This window comes from Haematobia irritans, chromosome 2 (assembly GCF_050003625.1).
Source record: "Haematobia irritans isolate KBUSLIRL chromosome 2, ASM5000362v1, whole genome shotgun sequence".
NCBI lineage: Eukaryota > Metazoa > Arthropoda > Insecta > Diptera > Muscidae > Haematobia > Haematobia irritans.
Window position 1 is genome coordinate 210866480 of NC_134398.1, and position 21381 is coordinate 210887860.

Sequence of the window (21381 nt, forward strand, 5' to 3'; positions counted from 1 at the left end):
TACCAACATTTGAAGAAAAATTTTCCAAAAACTACCAAATTTAAAAAAATCTTATTTTGATGTTTTTGATAAAAAGTTTGTGGTGAGAGTGAAAATATGTTCCTTGGAATTGTGTGTCGTGGCGTAGGTCGAAAGCGAAAAACGGCAAAATGAGGTAGTTATGGAAATTTTCCACACATATTTAAGGACAATCTGTTCTCATTGTTAGGTTTGGGAATGTTAGGTGTGTTTATTTGCATATTATTAGAATATTTTTGTATTTTATTTTATTTTTTTTTATTTTCTATTTCTTTTATTATACCCTCCACCATAGGATGGGGGTATATTAACTTTGTCATTCCGTTTATAATACATCGAAATATTGCTCTAAGACCCCATAAAGTATATATATTCTGGGTCGTGGTGAAATTCTCAGTCGATCTGAGCATGTCCGTCCGTCCGTCTGTTAAAATCATGCAAACTTCCGAACGAAACAAGCTATCGACTTGAAACTTGGCACAAGTAGTTGTTATTGATGTAGGTCGGACGGTATTGCAAATGGGCCATATCGGTCCACTTTTACTTATAGCCCCCATATAAACGGACCCCCAAATTTGGCTTGCGGACCCTCTAAGAGAAGCAACTTTAATCCGATCCGGCTGAAATTTGGTACATGGTGTAAGTATATAGTCTGAAACAACTATGGTCCACATCGGTCAACAGTTATATATTGACCTCATATAAACCGATCTCACGATGTGGCTTGCGGAGCCTCTAAGAGAAGCAAGTTTCATCCGATCCGGCTGAAATTTGGTACATGGTGTTAGTATATGGTCTCTAACAACCATGCAAAAATTGGTCCACATCGGTCCATAATTATATATAGCCCCCATATAAACCGATCACCAGATTTGACCTCCGGAGCCCCTTGGAAGAGCAAATTTCTTCCCATTCGGTTGAAATTTGGTACGTGATGTTAGTATATGGTATCCAACAACCATGCAGGAATTGGTTCACATCAGTCCATAATTATATATAACCCCCATATAAACCGATCCCCAGATTTGACCTCCGGTGCCTTTTGGAGAAACAAAATTCATCCGATCTGGTTGAAATTTAGTACGTGGTGGTAGTATATTGTATTTAACAGCCATGCCAAAAGTGGTCCATATCAGTCCATAATCATATAAACCGATCCCGAGATTTGGTTTTGGAGCCTCTTGGAGGAGCAAATTTCATCCGAGTCACTTCACACGTTAACAACAATGCCTAACTAGGTCCATATCGGTCTATAGTTATATATAACCCTCAGATAAATCGATCCCCAATCACACAAAAATTGGTCCATATCAAGTTCATAATTCTATATAGCCCCCATATAAGCAACCCCCATATTTCAATTCTGGCTCTCTACGTACCGTGCAAAAGTCCATAGCGATTCGTAATTATTTGTAGACTTACTTATACATACCTTTTTTGTCTAATATATACCACGTATGGACTAACTCACAATTTAGAAAACGATGTTAAGAAGTTTTAAGATACCACAACCCAAGTAATTCGATTGTGGATGACAGTCTTTCGTAGAAGTTTCTACGCAATCCATGGTGGAGGGTACATAAGATTCGGCCTGGCCGAACTTACGGCCGTATATACTTGTATTATTTATATATTATTATTTAGGATATCTATTTATCATTTCGTACTGGCCATAGTGCATTGACTTTAGTGTAGGGTCTGCCATTATGTGGTCATGTGATAATATGTGATACAGTGAGAGCGACTGTTTTTCACACAGGGGAAAGTTACTACTTCTACAACAAGGGTGAACATACTCCGAAAGGAATTAGATAGTATGAAATAAAACGAAAATTATGTTTTGTTTAAGATATTGAATTTAAAGATTTTTTTTTCAAAATTTTCTTTCGGTAGAAAATTTTTTCTCAAAATTTTATTTCTATTGAAAATTGTCTCAAAATTTTATTTCTTAAGATTTTGGCCAACCTTTTAGTTTTAAAGAAAATTTGGGCAAAATTTTATTTCTAAAAAAAATTTGGCCAAAATTTTATTTCTATAGAAAATTTGGTCAAGATTAGCATTCTGTTGAAAATGTGGTCAACATTTTATTTCTATAGAAATTTTTCTCAAAATTTTATTTCTAAATAAAAGTTGGCCAAGATTTTATATTTCTGAAGAAAATTTGGCCAACATACTTTTTCTAAAAAAAATACAACATTTTATTTGTATAGAAGATTTTCTCAAAATTTTTATTTCTAAAGAAAATTTACGCAAAATTTGATCAACATTTTATTTCTACAGTAAAATTTCTCAAAATTGTATTTCTAAAGAAATTTTGGCCAAAATTTTATTAGTGAAGAAAATTTGGCCAAAGTTTTTTTTTTCTAAAGAAAATTTGGCCCAATTTTATTTCTTTCAGAGAAAATTTTCTCAAAAGTCTTTTTTTTGTTTTCTAAAGAAAATTTCCTCAAAATTTAATTTCTTAAGAAACTTTGACCAAAGTTTTATATCTAAAGAAAATTTGGCCAAAGTTTTATATCTAAAGAAAATTTGGCTAACATACCCTTTCTAAAAAAAAGAAAAGGTATGTTAGCCAAATTTTCTTTAGAACATACCCTTTCTAAAAAAATTACAAAATTTTATTTGTATAGAAAATTTTCTCAAAATTTTTATTTCTAAAAAAATATGCGCAAAATTTTATTTCTTAAGAAAATTTTATTTCTGTAGAAAATTTGGTCAACATTTTATTTCTACAGAAAATTTGGTCAAAATATTATTTCTGTAGAAATATATCTATAGAACGTTGGAAGCCACGGTGGTGCAATGGTTAGCATGCCCGCCTTGCATACACAAGGTCGTGGGTACGATTCCTGCTTCGAGCGAAAACCAAAAAGTTTTTCAGCGGTGGATTATCCCACCTCAGTAATGCTGGTGACATTTCTGAGGGTTTCAAAGCTTCTCCAAGTGATTTCATTGCAATGTGGAATGCCGTTCGGACTCGGCTATAAAAAGGAGGTCCCTTGTCATTGAGCTTAACATAGAATCGGGCAGCACTCTGTGGTAAGAGAGAAGTTCACCAATGTGGTATCACAATGGACTGAATAGTCTAAGTGTGCCTGATACATCGGGCTGAGACCTAACCTAACCTATCTATAAAAAGTTGTCTCAAAATTTTATCTCTATGTAACACTTTCTCATAATTTTATTTATGAAGCAATTTTTTCAAAATTTTATTTCTAAGCAAAATTTGGTCGAAATTTTATTTCTATAGAAAATTTGGCCAACATTTTATTTCGATAGAAAATTTTGTCAACATTCTCTTTCTGTTGAAAATTTGATCAAAATTTTATTTCTATAGATTATTTTAATCTTAGTTTCATAGAAAATTTGATAAAAATTTTATTTCTACAGAAAATTTTGTCAAAAATTTATTCCTATTGAACATTTTCGCAGCATTCTATTTCTATAGAAAATTTTGTAAACATTTTATGTCTATAGAAAATTTTTTGACAAGATTTTATTTCAATAGAAAAATTTGTCTACATTTTACGTCTATAGAAAAATTTGTCAAGATTTTATTTCCATAGAAAGTTTTCTCAAAATTTTATTTATATAGGAGATTTTTCTCAAAATTTTATATCTAAAGAAAATTTGAAAAAATTCTTTTTCTATAGAAAATTTGATCAAAAATTTGTTTCTGTACAAAAAATTTTTATAGAATTTGTTTCAAAATTTTATTTCTATAGACAAATGTTGTCCAAATTTTATTTCTATTAAAAATTTGGTAAAAAAATTCTTTCGTTTTGTTTAGAAAATTTTGTCTAAGATTTCTTTTAAAAATTTTATTTTTAAATAAAGTTTGGCCAAAATTGTATTTCAAAATTTTTCGTTCTAAAGAAAATAAAAAAAAAAATATTTCTAAAGAATATACGGTCAAAATTTTATTCCTTAGAAAATTTGTTTTAGTTCTAAAGCAATATGGCCAAAATTTTTGGTTCTAAAGAAAATTTGGTAAAAAATTTTTTTCTAAAGGAAATTCGGTGAAAATTTTTCGTTCTAAAGAAAATTTGGAAAAAATATTAATTTTAAAGAATATATGGTCACAATTTTATTCTTTTAAAAAATTTTGTAAAAATTTAAGTTCTACAGAAAAATTTCTCAAAATTTTAGTTCCATATAAAATTTGGTAAAAATTTTATTTCTACAGAAAATTTTCTCAAATTTTTATTTCTGTAGAAAATTTTCTCAAAATTTTATTTCTCTTGAAATTTTGGTCAATAAAGAAAATTTTGTCAACCATTTATGTCTAAGGAAAAATTTGTCAAAATTTTATTTCTATAGAAAATATTTCCAAAATTCTATTTCTAAAGAAAATTTGATGAAAATTTTATTTCTAAAGAAAATTTAGCAAAGATTTTATTTCTATTAAAAATTTGGTATTTGTGAAAAAAAATTTTTTTCAAAATTTAATTTTTTAAAGCGAGAAAAACTCAATATTTTATTTCTACAGAATAAAATATTCTTAAAGTTTTATTTCTATAGAACTTCTGTAGAAGAATTTCTCAATATATATATATATATATATATATATATATATATATATATATATATATATATATATATATATATATATATATATATATATATATATATATATATATATATATATATATATATATATATATATATATATATATATATATCTCTATTCAAAATATTATTTTAATTAAACTTTGCTTATTTAATTATTTATTTATTTTTTTTTCCATTAATTTAATTTAATTGTATTAATTGCCTTTTTATATTATTTGGAATTTTTTTAATACTTATACATTTTTTATACCCTGCGCCACACTGTGGAACAGGGTATTATAAGTTAGTGCATATGTTTGTAACACCCACAAGGACACGAGATAGACACATGGTGTCTTTGGCAATAATGCTCAGGGTGGGTCCCTGAGTCGGTATAACCATGTCCGTCTGTCCGCTTGTAAAAATCCGTGATATAGAGCTTAAATTTGCGAATGATTAAAAATTTAATTTTAAGATATATTTTCGAATAATGAAAACTCTATTTTTGAAATGATTACGCATAACCATAAATCGAACAAAAATAATAAAATACAATAACGAACTCGAGCCTAATAGCACACAATAGAAAAAATGCATATGTATGTGTATATTGATTGGTATGAGTGTGATGTTATATTTGTAAACGATAATGTTTACAGCAAAATTGTATATTATTATTTTATTGTTGTCATTATTGTTGTAGATTTAAAAGCTTTAACGCATGCATGGATGGATAGAATGCTTTAAACTGTCAGAAGAGGACAAACATTCATCTGGAAAAAATACAAATACGCATTTACAAGTTTTTCAATTCTATGGGTGTATAAAATTGTTCAGAAAACATGACTTTATGTAGTAAATAGTAAATTAACTTTACCAAGTATAGATAGTTTTGTTAAATGCACATACAATATGTACATTGGTAAAGAACGTCAAAAAAATTGTTGATGAAATTAATACAGAAATAGCCCAGCAAAAAAAAGTTGGAAGTTATTCACAAGCATTTCATTTTAAGAATATCCCGGGATCATCCATTAATTTTTTCCACTTCCAATGAAGTTATTTTAAATTGTGGACAATTAGATGTCCAAAAAAAAAAAAAAAAGAATACAAAATAAACAAAAAAAATTAAAAAATAACGGAAATAAAATTAAAATTACTAGGATTTTAAATGGAAAAGACTTATTTCTACAGAAATATATGCCGAAAAATAAAAACGATGTACAAAAAAATCTTTTGTATAAATATTTGATAAGAAAGGAGGTTCAAGTGTAACTCACTTATTTGAATTATATTCTGATAATTGATTGATAGTTTCGCTGCAAGAAGAGGTTGCTGATGAGGAATGTGGGAGTTCCGAAACGGCCGTCCATCCAACCATCTTGCCCAAATAAATTTGACAAACTTACTTTTCCTCTGTTGGTTAAGCTACTCCACTAGTTTAGCTAATGCATCGTTTTAAGCTTTAATAAAAACTATAATAATGCCTGAAATATTTTTAAATATTATTATTTTATATCCGTTCCATCCAATTATTCACATCAATATGCGAGTCTTGACGTATGCATGTTTACAGTAATTTTGTATATGCAACTCCCTACCAAATACAAGCAACAATTCTCATTTTTGCAAAATACATTAAAAATGCTTTTGTTTATTGTGTCAGAACAATGCCAATTGACGTAAGTGCGTTTGTAAATAAATAAGTGAGGATTTTCAAATAAACCACTTTAAGTGTAGTGCGTGTATTTGTGGATATTGTGTGCAATGCTTTAGCAATTATTTCTCTATGTTTTGTTGTTATGCCGACAACATAGCGACTGAATTGATTATGTGCATGTGTGTAAGTATGTGGTATTATGAATATAAAGCGAATAAGTTCCTTATTCGAAAAAAAAACAAGTAAAGTTTAAAGTCGGGCGGGGCCCTGCACCATTTTGTAAATCCACATTTTCGATACTATATCAAATCCGTCAAATGTTTTGGGTGCTATATAAAGGGTAATACGGTCAATATAAACTTGACGTATTTATTTCAATTTTGCATTTAAAAAACTTGAACACCCCTCATTTTGAAGGTGTGTGTGTGTGTGTATAGAATGTTGCTCCTATTTTGATTTTGGAATTCACTCTTCAGTTGTCGAAATGCCGTCCAAGCAAGAAGAGCAGCGTATCAAAATTTTGCTCGCGCATGGCGAAAATCCGAGCTACTCGCACGCAAAGCTGGCAAAATCGCTCAAAGTTGCCAAATCAACCGTTACAAATGTAATTAAAGTGTTTGGGGAACGTTTGTCGACAGCAAGGAAGTCTGGGTAGGGGGGAAATCGAAAACCGGAAGCCGCTGAGACGACAAAGAGAGTTGCCGGTAGTTTCAAGCGAAACCCTAACCTCTCTCTCCGAGATGCCCCAAATAAGCTGGGTGTATCGTCTACAACCGTGCATCGAGCCAAAAAAACGAGCCGGACTATCGACTTACAAGAAGGTAGTGACTCCAAATCGCGATGATAAACAAAATGTGACGGCCAAAGCGCGATCCCGGAGGCTGTACACGACGATGCTGACGAAGTTTGACTGCGTGGTAATGGACGACGAAACCTACGTCAAAGCCGACTACAAGCAGCTTCCGGGACAGGAGTTTTATACGGCAAAAGGAAGGGGAAAGGTAGCAGATATTTTCAAGCACATAAAACTGTCAAAGTTCGCAAAGAAATATCTGGTTTAGCAAGCCATCTGTACCTGTGGCTTGAAAAGCAGCATTTTCATAGCTTCCGGGACTGTCAACCAAGAAATTTACGTGAAAGAGTGTTTGAATAAACGTCTGCTGCCTTTCCTGAAGAAACACGGTTGTTCCGTACTGTTTTGGCCGGATTTGGCATCTTGCCATTACGGTAAAAAGGCCATGGAGTGGTACACCGCCAACAACGTGCAGGTGGTTCCCAAGGACAAGAACCCTCTCAACACGCCAGAGCTCCGCCCAATTGAGAAATACTGGGCTATTGTCATGCGGAACCTAAAGAAGACCAAAAAAAACTGCTAAGGACGAGCAGCAGTTCAAGGCAAACTGGCTTTCTGCGGCGAAGAAGGTGGACAAGGTGGCTGTACAAAATCTGATGGCAGGTGTCAAGCGTGAGACCCGGCAATTCGGATTTGGAAAAGCGAAAGCCTAACTGAATATTTTTCCTGATTTTTATACTAATAATGACTTGTTTCACGGTGCAATGTCTTGGTGGAACAACACTTTTTTCTTCTTCATATGGGACCGTTTTGCCGCGATTTCGACCTTCAAACGCTCCAATAACACCATATAATAGTCACTGTTTATGGGTTTTCCCTTCTCAAGATAATCGATAAAAATTATTCCATGCGCATCCCAAAAAACAGAGGCCATTACTTTGCCAGCGGACTTTTGAGTCTTTCCACGCTTCGGAGACGGTTCACCGGTCGCTGTCCACTCAGCCATTTGTCGATTGGACAGTGATGGAGCCATGTTTCATCCATTGTCACATATCGACGGAAAAACTCGGGTGTATTATCAGTTAACAGCTGCAAACACCGCTCAGAATCATCAACACGTTGTTGTGTTTGGTCAAATGTGAGCTCACGCGGCACCCATTTTCAAGCTCAAGCTCATTTCACCATGCTTGAATTTTGCATACCAATCAATTATTGTTGATTTCCCTGGGGCAGAGTCCGGAAACTCATTATCAAGCCAAGTTTTTTCTTCCACCGTATTTTTTTCCTTCAGAAAAAAGTATTTTATCAAAACACGAAATTCATTTTTTCCAAAATAACAAAAGTTGCTTCACAAAAGACACTCTATCTCACAAACTAATTGACTTACAGACGCCAAATTTTGACACGAATCATTTGAAGGTTGGTACTATATAAAAATAATATATACTAGCGACGACATCTATGTGTCAGACCGGGGACTTATCAGCCAACCTGTTACATCTAAATCTGAACCGTTTTCAACGACATTTAGCACACTTGACAATGCCATCAGTATTGAAATAAAGGCAAAAATCTGGCCTTTGGTGCCAATGAACTCCATATCGGCCGAAAGATATTTATGGGAGCTATATCTAAATCGGAACCGATTTGAACCAAAATTAATACACGTAGCTAGAATATCAATTCTACTCCCTGTGCAAAATTTCACGAAACTAGGTGTTAAACTTAGGCTTCTTTAGTCATATGAGTGTAAATCGGGCGGAAGATGTTTATGCTACATTTAAATCTGAACGGACTTCAACTAAATTTGTCACAATTGACAAAGCTATCAATTGTACTCCTTGTGCAAAATTTGAAGCAAACCAGGATAAAACTCTGGCTTCTGGAACCATATAAGTGCATATCGGGCGAAAAATACGAGGGCCGTTCGGGAACATCTTAGCCTAGCACAAAAAGCGCGGTATAAACAGAAAAAATTAAGTGTTTTGGAAACTTCCATCTCTGTTATGAACACATGTTAAATTTTGTTTCTATTTGGCAACTCCTTCATATAGAAACAGGTGTTCAAAAAAACGCATCCGCAATTTTTTTACAATGGAAAAATTAGAAATGCGTGCTGTCATTAAATATTTACATAAGAAAGGTTTATTGGGGCAAGAAATTCATAATGATATGGTGAATGTGTTAGGTGAAAGTGCTCCTTCATATGCAATAGTAAAAAAATTGGGTTGCTGAATTTAAACGTGGTCGAACCAGCATTGTAGATGAACCACGTAGTGGACGTCCAAGAACAGCAACAACAACACAAATTGTAGCCAAGTATTCCGAACTGCCCGTATTAAATGATCGACGAATAAAAGTGCGTGAAATTGTTAATTTCATGGGCATTTCAAATGATCGAGTCCATTTAATTTTGCATGAAGAACTACAGATGAAAAAGCTTTCTGCAAGATAGGTGCCGCATTTGTTAACAGTCGTCAAAAAGAATGAACATTTCTCAAGCTTGTTTGGGTCGTTTTAAGCGAAATAAAATGGATTTTAAGCGTCGTTTCATAACTGTTGGTGAGACATGGATCCACCACTATACTCCAGAGACAAAAGAACAATCCAAATAATGGACTGAAGCTGGAGGAAGTGCCCCAAAGAAGGCAAACACAATTCAATCGGCTGGTAAGGTTATGGCAACGGTTTTTTGGGACTTCAAAGGTATTTTATTGATTGACTATCTGCAAAAGGGTAAAACAATAAATTCACAGTACTATTGCAAACTTTTGGATCAATTAAATGTACAAATTCCAGAAAAACGTCCTGGCTTACAACACAAAAAAATAATTTCTCATTAAGACAACGCACCAGCGCATAAGAGTGTTTTAACAATGGCTAAAATCAACGAATTAAAGTACGAGTTGCTTGACCGCCCACATTATTCTCCTGATTTAGTTCCCAGTGACTTTTACTTGTTCCCAAATCTTAAAAAATTCCTTGCTGGCAAGCGTTTTACCTCAAATGAAGATGCAATTACAGTTGTAAACCACTAATCTGAAGACCTTGAGGAAAACTATTTTAATCAAGCGATAGAATTGCTAGAAAAGCATTGGACTAAGTGTATTGAAGTTTCAGGAGATTATATTGAAAAATAAAAATATTTTTGAAAAACTAACTATTCCCTTTCATTGATAGGCTAAGAAGTTTCCGAACCGCCCCCGTATATAGGGAAGCTATATATAAATCTGAACCGATTTGGCTGAAATTTCGTAAGTTTTTCGAGACTCACAAAATATTCAGACGTACGGAATTTAAAGAAGATCGGTTGATAAACACGCTAATTATGACCAGATCGGTGATAATTATATATGGCAGCTATATATCGAAATCTGAACCATTTCTTCCAAAATCATGCGAATCTTGGGAACAGTCGGATCTAAACTGCGACCTGTACTTTGCACACAAAAATACATAAACAGACAGACGGACATCCCTAAAACGACTCAGAATTCGATTCTAAGACGATCGGTATACTAAACGATGGCTCTCAGACTGGTATTTCATGGCGTTACATAAAAATCCACAAATTTATTATACCCTGTAACACAGTAGTTGTGATGGTTATACAAAACCAATAGTAATGCGAAAATGTATATGTGCTTTTTACAGGCCTAGAAGTATATTTCATAGGAATTCCGTGCTTTGTTGTAAACGATTTTATGCACATAAGTTCTTTTATGTGGAAAATCATCTAATTAAAGTGAAATGTGAACTACATCTAGCTTTAAAACGCCTCACCTATATAAAATATCCGTATGGGTCATTTTCACCATACATACATTTTTATATTAATCTTCAATTCCCCTTCGCCCCTATATACTCTATTCAACACCTTAAAAATACCCTATATCCCCTAAATGCCCACTAAATGTCCATTTCATTGATTGCAAGACCGCATGAAATACACATGCAATCGTTGAAAAATTCCAACAATTTTACGACAAAGTTAAATTTCCACAAAATTTCGATGCTGCTGACAAAACCGAAATTCTTTTCCATTGAAATTATGATTACCCTCATAATGGTGCATATATGACATAGTGATATTGAGTCAACCAAATGGTATGTGTTAAATATGCACTATGGTATTTTTATATACTGCAGCAGCAAGTTAAAATCGCGCTGCTCACATATTGAAAGATTCCTGGCGTGCTGATAATAAACCACATTGTCTTCTGGGTGTGTGTGTTCACCTATAGGTGATCCACAAATGTCACCACATGAGTATTTACTTCTATGGTTCGCTGACACTGTGATTGACAAAGTACGAGCGACATTTTTTCACACAATTTGCAGTAAGTATGCATTTTCATATCGTAAATTTGAGATTTTGGTTATTCGTGGAATGCAAACGTAAATTATGGGTATATGAGAGAGATATTGTAAAAAAAGAAAAAAAGGATGACAAAGTCATGTAATTTCCTTCTTACATTACTGCTTTGAAAATATGAAAATATGTTAATAATGATTAACGATAGGTTAGGTTAGGATATGTGGCAGCCCGATGTATCAGGCTCACTTACACTATTCAGTCCATTGTGATACCACAGTGGTGAACTTCTCTCTTATCACTGAGTGCTGCCCGATTCCATGTTAAGCTCAATGACAAGGGACCTCCTTTTTATAGCCAAATTCCAGTGAAACCACTTAGAGAAGCTTTGAAACCCTCAGAAATGTCACCAGCATTACTGAGGTGGGATAATCCACCGCTGAAAATTTCTTGGTGTTCGGTCGTAGCAGGAATCGAACCCACGACCTTGTGTATGCAAGGCGGGCATGCTAACCATTGCACCACGGTGGCTCCCAAGATTAATGATAAACACCATGAAAAATAGTTACACAGACGGACAAACAATCAGATCTAACTTTCTAAGGACGATAATTCTTATTAAACTGATATATCGAAACTTTGATCTACACATAAAAAAAGTATTTTTTTTTTCTGATCCAATCACGAAATTAATAGAACCAATTAATATCTTAATTGAGATGTCTTCAATCATCATTTTATATTTATTTATTTTCGTTATTTTTGTTTAAATTAAAAAAAATTTTTTTGAATCAATTAAATTTTTAATTTTTAATTGAATATTTTTTAAAACCCGATTAAGACTTTAATTGGAAAAAATTGCGTGAAAATTTTGTGTGTATAGGTATACGATGTATATAAATCTGTTATAATGGGTTTACCAAAAAAAAAAACAAGGTGTTCAGTTTTCGTCTTCAAAGAAATATAATTTGTTTTTTCTTGGGTTATATGATCTGATATCGATTTCATAATAAAGGGGAATAAATGCCTATAGAAATGGTAATTGTATTTTAAGTATATTGAAACGCTGATGATATCTCAGAGTATTCGAGAATATGAACTTGGTTATTAGAAGCTCTTTTGCTATAAAAGACAGTAAGGAAAGTCTAAATCGGCGAAGTCGACTATATTATACCCTCCAATATTTTGTAGATTGAAATATTCATTCCAATAAAAAAATGTTAAAGTTTTTGCAAAATCAATTTCTACATTTGAGTAATTGACAAAATTTTCTATAAAAATAAAATTTTGACAAAATTTTCTAACGAAATAAGATTTTGACTAAATGTTCTATAAAAATAATATTTTTGCCAAAATTTTCAATAGAAAGAACATTTTTACAACATTTTTTATAGAAAAAAACTTTGACAAAATTTTCTATAGAAATAACATTTAAAAAAATCTAAAGAAATAAAATTTGGACAAAATTTTCTATAGCAATAAAATTTTGACAAAAATATCTATAGAAATAAAATCTTGGCAAAATTTTCTATAGTAAAAAAATTTTGACAAAATTGTCTATAAAAACAAGTAAGGAAAGTCTAATGTCGGGCGGGGCCGACCAAATTATACCCTGCACCACTTTGTAGATCTAAATTTTCGATACCATAGCACATTCGTCAAATGTGTTGGGGGCTATATATAAAGGTTTGTCCCAAATACATACATTTGAATATCACTCGATCTGGACAGAATTTGATAGACTTCTACAAATCTATAGACTCAACATTTAAGTCGGCTAATGCATTAGGGTGGAACAGAATTTTAGTAAAAAATATGGGAAACATTTAAATCTGAAGCAATTTTAAGGAAACTTCGCAAAAATTTATTTATGATTTATCGCTCAATATATATGTAATAGAAGTTTAGGAAAATTAGAGTCATTTTTACAGCTTTTCGACTAAGCAGTGGCGATTTTACAAGGGAAATGTTTGTATTTTGACCATTTTTGTCGAAATCAGACAAACATATATATGGGAGCTATATCTAAATCTGAACCGATTTCAACCAAATTTGGCACGCAAAGCTACAATACTAATTCTACTCCCTGTGCAAAATTTAAACTAAATCGGAGTTAAATATTGGCCTATGTGGTCATATGAGTGTAAATCGGGCGAAAGCTATATATGGGAGATATATCTAAATCTGAACCGATTTCAATCAAATTTGGCACACATGTACTCCTCGTGCAAAATTTCAAGCTAATCGGGATAAAACTCTGGCTTCTGGGTCCATATAAGTGCATATCGGGCGAAAGATATATATGGGACCTATATCTAAATCTGAATCAATTCCAACCAAATTTGGCACGCATAGCTACAATGCTAAATCTACTCCCTGTGCAAAATTTCAACCAAATTGGGCCAAAACTTTGGCTTGTAGGACCATATTAGTCCATATCGGGCGAAAGATATATATTTGGGAGCTATATCTAAATCTTAACCGATTTCAATCAAATTTTGCACACTTGACTATACTACTAATTGTACTCCTAGTGCAAAATTTCAACCAAATTCCGCCAAAAATCTGGCTTCTGGGGCCATATAAGTCCATATCGGGCGAAAGATATATATGGGAGCTATATCGAAATCTGAATCGATTTCTTCCAAAATCAATAGGGTTCTATTCTGACCCAAATCAGGAACATGTGCCAAATTTGAAGGCGATTGGACGTAAATTGCGACCTAGACTTTGATCACAAAAATGTGTTCACAGACAGACGGACGGACGGACAGACGGACATCGCTATATCGACTCAGGAGCCCACACTTAGCATTTTTGCCAAAGACACCATGTGTCTATCTCACCTCCTTCTGGGTGTTGCAAACATATGCACTAACTTATAATACCCTGTTCCACAGTGTGGAGCAGGGTATAAATATGGGAAACGTTTAAATCTGAAGCAATTTTAAGGAAACTTCGAAAAAGTTTATTTATGATTTATCACTCGATATATATGCATTAGAAGTTTAGGAAAATTAGTGTCATTTTTACATCTTTTGGACTAAGTAGTGGCGATTTTACAAGGAAAATGTTGGTATTTTGACCATTTTTGTCGAAATCAGAAAAACATATATATTGGAGCTATATCTAAATCTGAACCGATTTCAAATTTGGCACGCATAGCAACAATGCTAATTCTACTCCCTGTGCAAAATTTCATTTAAATCGGAGTTAAAAATTTACCTCTGTGGTCATATGAGTGTAAATCGGGCGAAAGCTATATATGGGAGATATATCAAAATCTGAACCGATTTCAACCAAATTTGGCACGCATAGCAACAATGCTAATTCTACTGCCTGTGCAAAATTTCAACTAAATCGGAGTTAAAAATGGGCCTCTGTGGTCATATGAGTGTAAATCGGGCGAAAGCTATATATGGGAGATATATCTAAATCTGAACCGATTTCAACCAAATTTGGCACGCATGGCTACAATGCTAATTCTACTCCCTGTGCAAAATGTCAACTAAAGCGGAGCTAAAAATTGGCCTCTGTGGGCAAATGAGTGTAAATCGGGCGAAAGCTATATATGGGAGCTATATCTAAATCTGAACCGATTTGGCTGATATTTTGCAAGTTTTTCGAGACCCATAAAATAATCGGATGTACGGAATTTGAGGAAGATCGGTTGATATGCACGCCAATTATGACCAGATCGGTGAAAAATATATATGGCAGCTATATCTAAATCTGAACCGATTTTTTCCAAAATCAATAGGGATCGTCTTTGAGCCGAAACAGGACCCTATACCAAATTTTAGGACAATCGGACTAAAACTGCGAGCTGTACTTTGCACACAAAAATACATCAACAGACAGACAGACGGACAGACAGACAGACAGACGGACAGACAGGCGGACATCGCTAAATCGACTCAGAATTTAATTCTAAGCCGATCCGTATACTAAAAGGTTGGTCTATGATTACGCCTTCTTGGCGTTACATACAAATGCACAAAATTATTATAAGCTGTACCACAGTAGTGGTGAAGGGTATAAAAATGTTGACAAAATTTTCTATAAAAATAAAATTTTGACAAAATGTTCTATAGAAATAAAATGTTGACAAAAGTTTTCTATAGAAATAAAATTTTGACTAAATTTTCTATAGAAATAAAATTTGGCTAAATTTTCTAGCGAAATAAAATTTTGATAAAAATTTCTATAGAAATAAAATTTTGACAAAATTTTCTACAGAAATTAAATTTTCACAAAATTTTCTATAGAAATTAAATTTTCACAAAATTTTCTATAGAAATAAAATTTTGACAAAATTTTCTATAGAAATAAATTTTGACTGAATTTTCTAGCGAAATAAAATTTTGACAAAATTTTCTTTAGAAATAAAATTTTGATAAAATTTCCTATAAAAATAAAATTTTGATAAAATCTCCTATAGAAATAAAATTCTGATCAGATTTTTTATAGAAATAAAATTTTGATAAAATTTCCTATAGAAATAAAATTTTGACAAAATTTTCTACAGAAATAAAATTTTGACAAAATTTTCTATAGAAATAAAATTTTCGTAAAAAATTTCTATAGAAATAAAATTTTTACAAAATTTTCAATGGAAATAAAATGTTGACAAAACTTTCAATAGAAATAAAATTTTGACAAAATTTTATTTAGAAATAAAAATTTTACAACATTTTATTTAGAAATTCAATTTTGACAAAATTTTATTTAGAAATACAATTTTGACAAAATTTTCCAATTTGAACAAATTTAAACTGATTTTAAAAGTTTTTGTTATTTCTGACATTTGTGGTTTTGAACATTAGAACGAAAAAAGGTTGCAATTTTATTCGAAATACTTTTTTCTGAACTAATGCATAAAACCTAAAATGTTTCAGTTTAAAGAAATTCTATTGTATCGAATAGACTGTAATTTAAAATTTAAAATCTGCACATGTATGAGTTTGTATACTCTACACATATTTACTCTACATATACATATGTATATGTATGGATATGTCAGGTCAACATCACATTATCTGATGACAGGATATATATGTACATACTAATGCGTGTGGGCTTTTTACATTTGTGTATACTGTATCGTCATACGTGTGCGTGTAATTTGGTCACTTGGCACGCAAAAATTTTGTTGACGCGTAAAAACCGCGTCACCGGAACGGTAGCAAAACCACAAATCCACACGTACAAAAAATGCGTGTTAACTGATGACACCGATGCAGATCTAATATAAACTGGTCAATCTAAAATAGACACAAACACGTGGTCCATGGGTAATTTCTTTATGGAAAATCTATTTGAAAATGTACGAGTATGGATTTAATGAAGGAAGTTGCTGATGTAATGTCCTGTTTTAGGGTATGCAAATACCCTAAAACAGAAATATTTGCATCACTGTAAGGATAAGGGTATATATTTGCAATAGTGTTCAGAATCATGTCATGAGTCAATTTAGAAATATTTGTCTGTCCTTCCTTTCATTTGTGAAAATAATTTTGTAACTAAAATCTAGGCGAATCCGATTTAATTCAAATTATGCACAGAAAAAAATTCAATTATACGCACTTAATATTTTTTGCCTCTACCTCAGGATACCGTATATATAGATTATATATTTCATTTCATTTGACATTTTTCCCTCATCTCATGACGCTGTAACCCATAGCACGTAAAACCTATGGCAATATTGTCGGATGTGTACTCAATGCCATTGCAATGTCCAAGACCGTCATGATGCTGTCAAACCATTACATATCACCGCGTGATAAGTTTATTTAAGAAGAAATCAACGAAAAACCAACAACATTTTGAGGCTACAAAGTCATTAATTTTAAATTATGTATTATTTTGGTTTGAGCATTTCTATTATTTTCATCTCACCACACTGATATCCAAAAATGACCCTGTGGTTGGTTTATGGAGAAAACATTCCGTACAGGTTAGTCGAGAGTTTTGTTTTTCTAAATGTGTCACTTAAATAACATGGAAAAGTCCTAATGCGGCTTTCATGTCAAAAGGCATCTGGTAAATGGTTGTGTTTTACTACCATAGAAGCGTTATGTCTCTCACTCTTTCATTCACCACACTCTCCAGTTTTCACTCTTACTCTCTCTCACTCTTTCTCTCTCCCATCCTAATGAAATGATGATTTGGTTTAAATGCTGTGGTTAACCGTGATTTTGATGTGACATCACATCGTATTGATTTATGCTGTCCTGTGCGGTGTTATGCTCTTAGTTTGTGGTCGAACAGATTAAATGCTGTTTGCATGAGCACGTATGTGTGTGTGTGAGCGAGTGTATGTTTTTGTATTACCACAAACTTACAGGATAGAGGGTTTGTGGTCTATGGTATACTCTCACTATTGTTGCTCTCAATCTTTGTTTTTGTTGCATTATCGAATTCCATTGTTATTTTTCATTTGTGATGATGATGAGAATGATGATGAAACTTGGTTGATATTGCTCTCATTATTTTTGATAAGGCAAAAATCGATTAAATTTTTAAGAAGGAGAATATGTGAAAAAGGTCAACTATGTCAAAAAGAGTAATGGTTAAGTGTTTTTTTGATTTTCTATGAAGTTTGTAATCTTTTCACAAAAAAGGGAAATAGGTCATATCTTTGGGATTAAATTTTAATTGTATTTTAAAGCCTTTCATACACAATGGCTTTTTCAACAGGAAAAGTGTATCTGTTTCTTCCAAATACAATGACCATAGATATGTGATTAAGATTTTATATAAAAAGTGGATTACAAAGGATTAAAGAATATTTTCATATTGCTTAGGATCAAAGAAACTTTACTAATAACAGCACTAAATAAGAAAGACTAGAAAATCTAAAAAATGCATTATAACTAGGGTTTTCTTTTTCCCGGACTTTTTCCATTCCCGGGAAAGCGGGAATTTTTTCGAATTTCCCGGGATCCCGGGTCAAAGGGAAACCAACTTTTCTGTGGCATACATTTAGACAGTTGAATTAGTTAGAAATCGCCTAAAGGTACGGTTATAAGGCGCTGTTTGGACAACTGACAATATATATAATGTTGATCTCTTACATGAGCCATAAATCATACTAAAATACAAAATATTTTGTAATAAAAAATTTTTTACAATGGTTTCTTTCGGTATAGTTTTCGGAAGAACAGTATTAATACAGTTTTTGTAACATTAAAAAACTGTTTGGAAATGAAAGAAAATTATTTCGATTTCACTATCATGTAATACCACATTCACATTACATTACACATTACAACTGTCATTTGCCTTATAAATAAGGATTTTAAAATACACTTTTAATAGATTTCGCGCCTAATGTGAATGAGGTATAATTAAAGAAACTATCTTAATAAAGGTTGGAATTTTCATATTTCATAAAAACATCCTTGTAATAATTATGAAATTATGCAATTGCAAACGTGTGTCACGTAAGTTAAAATATGTCACTTTGTTTATAAAGGTTTACTCTGTCTTTCAGAATGTCGGTTTACAGAAATATGACAATCATAAATTGGGAAGCGCAATCTTCATTTTAACAATTGGGAGCCCGTTAGAATGTGGGCTAGAATCAACGACTATGTGTATGTCCCATAAGGCAATTACTACTGCTTGGTACCGCAGTCATTCACATTACACTTCCAAAATTCACTTTACCTATATTTCAATTATCATTTGCCATAAAAAACCCTCTATTATATAAAACATAGTATAGAAAATTTCCCGGGAATTCCCGCACTTCATTCCCGGGAAAGCGGGAGCGAAAAAATAGCAAATTCCCGGGAATTCCCGGGATCCCGTTCCCGGGAAAATACCCTAATTATAACTCAACAAGTGACAGCGACGTACAAAGTTCATTGTCATCATAGCTAAACTGATGGTTCATGCAAAAAAAAAAAAAAAAAAAAAACTCGTATATACGGCCGTAAGTTCGACCAGGTCGACGCTTATGTACGCTTATGTACCCTTCACCATGGATTGCGTAGTAACTTCTTCTAAACACTGCCATCCACAATCGAATTACTTGGGTTGCGGTAACGCTTGCCGATCGCACGGTATCTCAAAACCTCCTAACACCCTCTTCTAAGTTATAAGTAAATCTATACGTGGTACATATTAAATTAAAAAAGACCTATTAAATACGCATATAATTCAGTTTGACAAAATTTTCTATAGAAATGTTTCCCTTGTCATTGAGCTTAACATGGAATCGGGCAGCACTCAGTTATAAAAGAGACGTTCACCAATGTGATATCACAATGGACTGAATAGTCTAAGTGAGCCTAATACATCGGGCTGCCACCTAACCTAACCTAACCTTCTATAGAAATATAATTTTAACAAATTTTTCTATAAAAATAAAATTTTCACAAAATCTTCCATAGAAATAAAATTTTTACAAAATTTTCTATAGAAATGAAATTTTAACAAAATGTTCTACAAAAATAAAATTTTAACAAAATGTTCTACAAAAATAAAATTTTAACAAAATTTTCTATAGAAATAAAAATTTTATAAAATTTTCTATAGAAATAAAATGTTCACAAAATCTTCTGTAGAAATAAAATTTTTACAAAGTTTTCTATAGAAATGAAATTTTAACAAAATGTTCTACAAAATAAAATTTTAACAAAATGTTCTACAAAATTAAATTTTAACAAAATTTTCTATAGAAATAAAATTTTTATAAAATTTTCTATAGAAATAAAATTTTGACAAAATTTTCTATAGAAATAAAATTTGTTCAAAATTTTTTATCGAAATAAAATTTTGGTAGATTATTTTTGGCTCGAGTGGCAACCATGATTATGAACCGATATGGACAAATTTTTGTGTGATTGGGGATCGGCTATATATAACTATAGACCGATATGGACCACTTTTGGAATGGTTGTTAGCGGCCATATACTAACACCACGTTCCACATTTGAACGGGATCGGATGACTTTTGCTCCTTGAAGAGGCTCCGGAATTCAAATCTGGAAAACGGTTTATATGGGGGCTATATATAATTATGGACCGATATGGACCAATTCTGGCACGGTTGTTAGAGACCACATACTAACACCATGTTCCAAATTTCAAACGGATCGGATTAAATTTGTTTCTCTTTGAGCCTCCGCAAACCAAATCGGGGGATTGGTTTATATGGGGGCTATATATAATTATGGACCGATGTTGACCCATTTTTGCATGGTTGTTAGAGATCATATACTAACACCATGTACCCGATTTCAGCCGGATAGGATGAAATTTGCTTCTCTTGGAGGATCCGTAAGCCAAATCTGGGGATCGGTTTATATGGACCGATGTTGACCAATTTTGCATGGTTGGTAGAGATCATATACTAACACCATGTACCCAATTTCAGCCGGATAGGATGAAATATGCTTCTATTAGAGGCTCCGCAAGCCAAATCTGGGGATCGGTTTATATGGGGGCTATATATAATTATGGACCGATATTGACCAATTTTTGCGTGGTTTTTAGAGATCATATACTAACACCATGTACCCAATTTCAGCCGTATAGGATGAAATTTGCTTCTCTTGGAGGATCCGCAAGCCAAATCTGGGGATCGGTTAATATGGGCGCTATATATAATTATGGGCCGATGTGGACCAATTTTTGCATGGTTATTAGAGAACATATACTAACACCACGTACCAAATTTTAGCCATAACGGATGAAATATGCTTCTATTAGAGGCTCCGCAAGCCAAATCTGGGGGCCCGTATATATGGGGGCTATACGTAAAAGTGGGCCGATAAAGGGTGATACGGTCAAAATTTGGTCAAGGGAAAACGCGTGTAAATCGGTGAAATCGTTTATTTAAAAAATCAAATTAAATTTCTTTTTCAAGTTCAATTAGTATAAAATTCAGGAAAAATATTCAGTTAGGCTTTCGCTTTTCCAAATCCGAATTGCCGGGCCTCACGCTTGACACCTGCCATCAGATTTTGTACAGCCACCTTGTCTACCTTCTTCGCCGCAGAAAGCCAGTTTGCCTTGAACTGCTGCTCGTCC

At 32.7% G+C, this 21381-nt stretch overlaps 1 protein-coding gene across 1 annotated transcript in view; it reads left to right on the forward strand.

The window, feature by feature from the left end:
• Nucleotides 1-21381, forward strand: part of CadN2 (Cadherin-N2) — a 799659-nt gene that overhangs the window by 167371 nt on the left and 610907 nt on the right. The window lies entirely within an intron of this gene.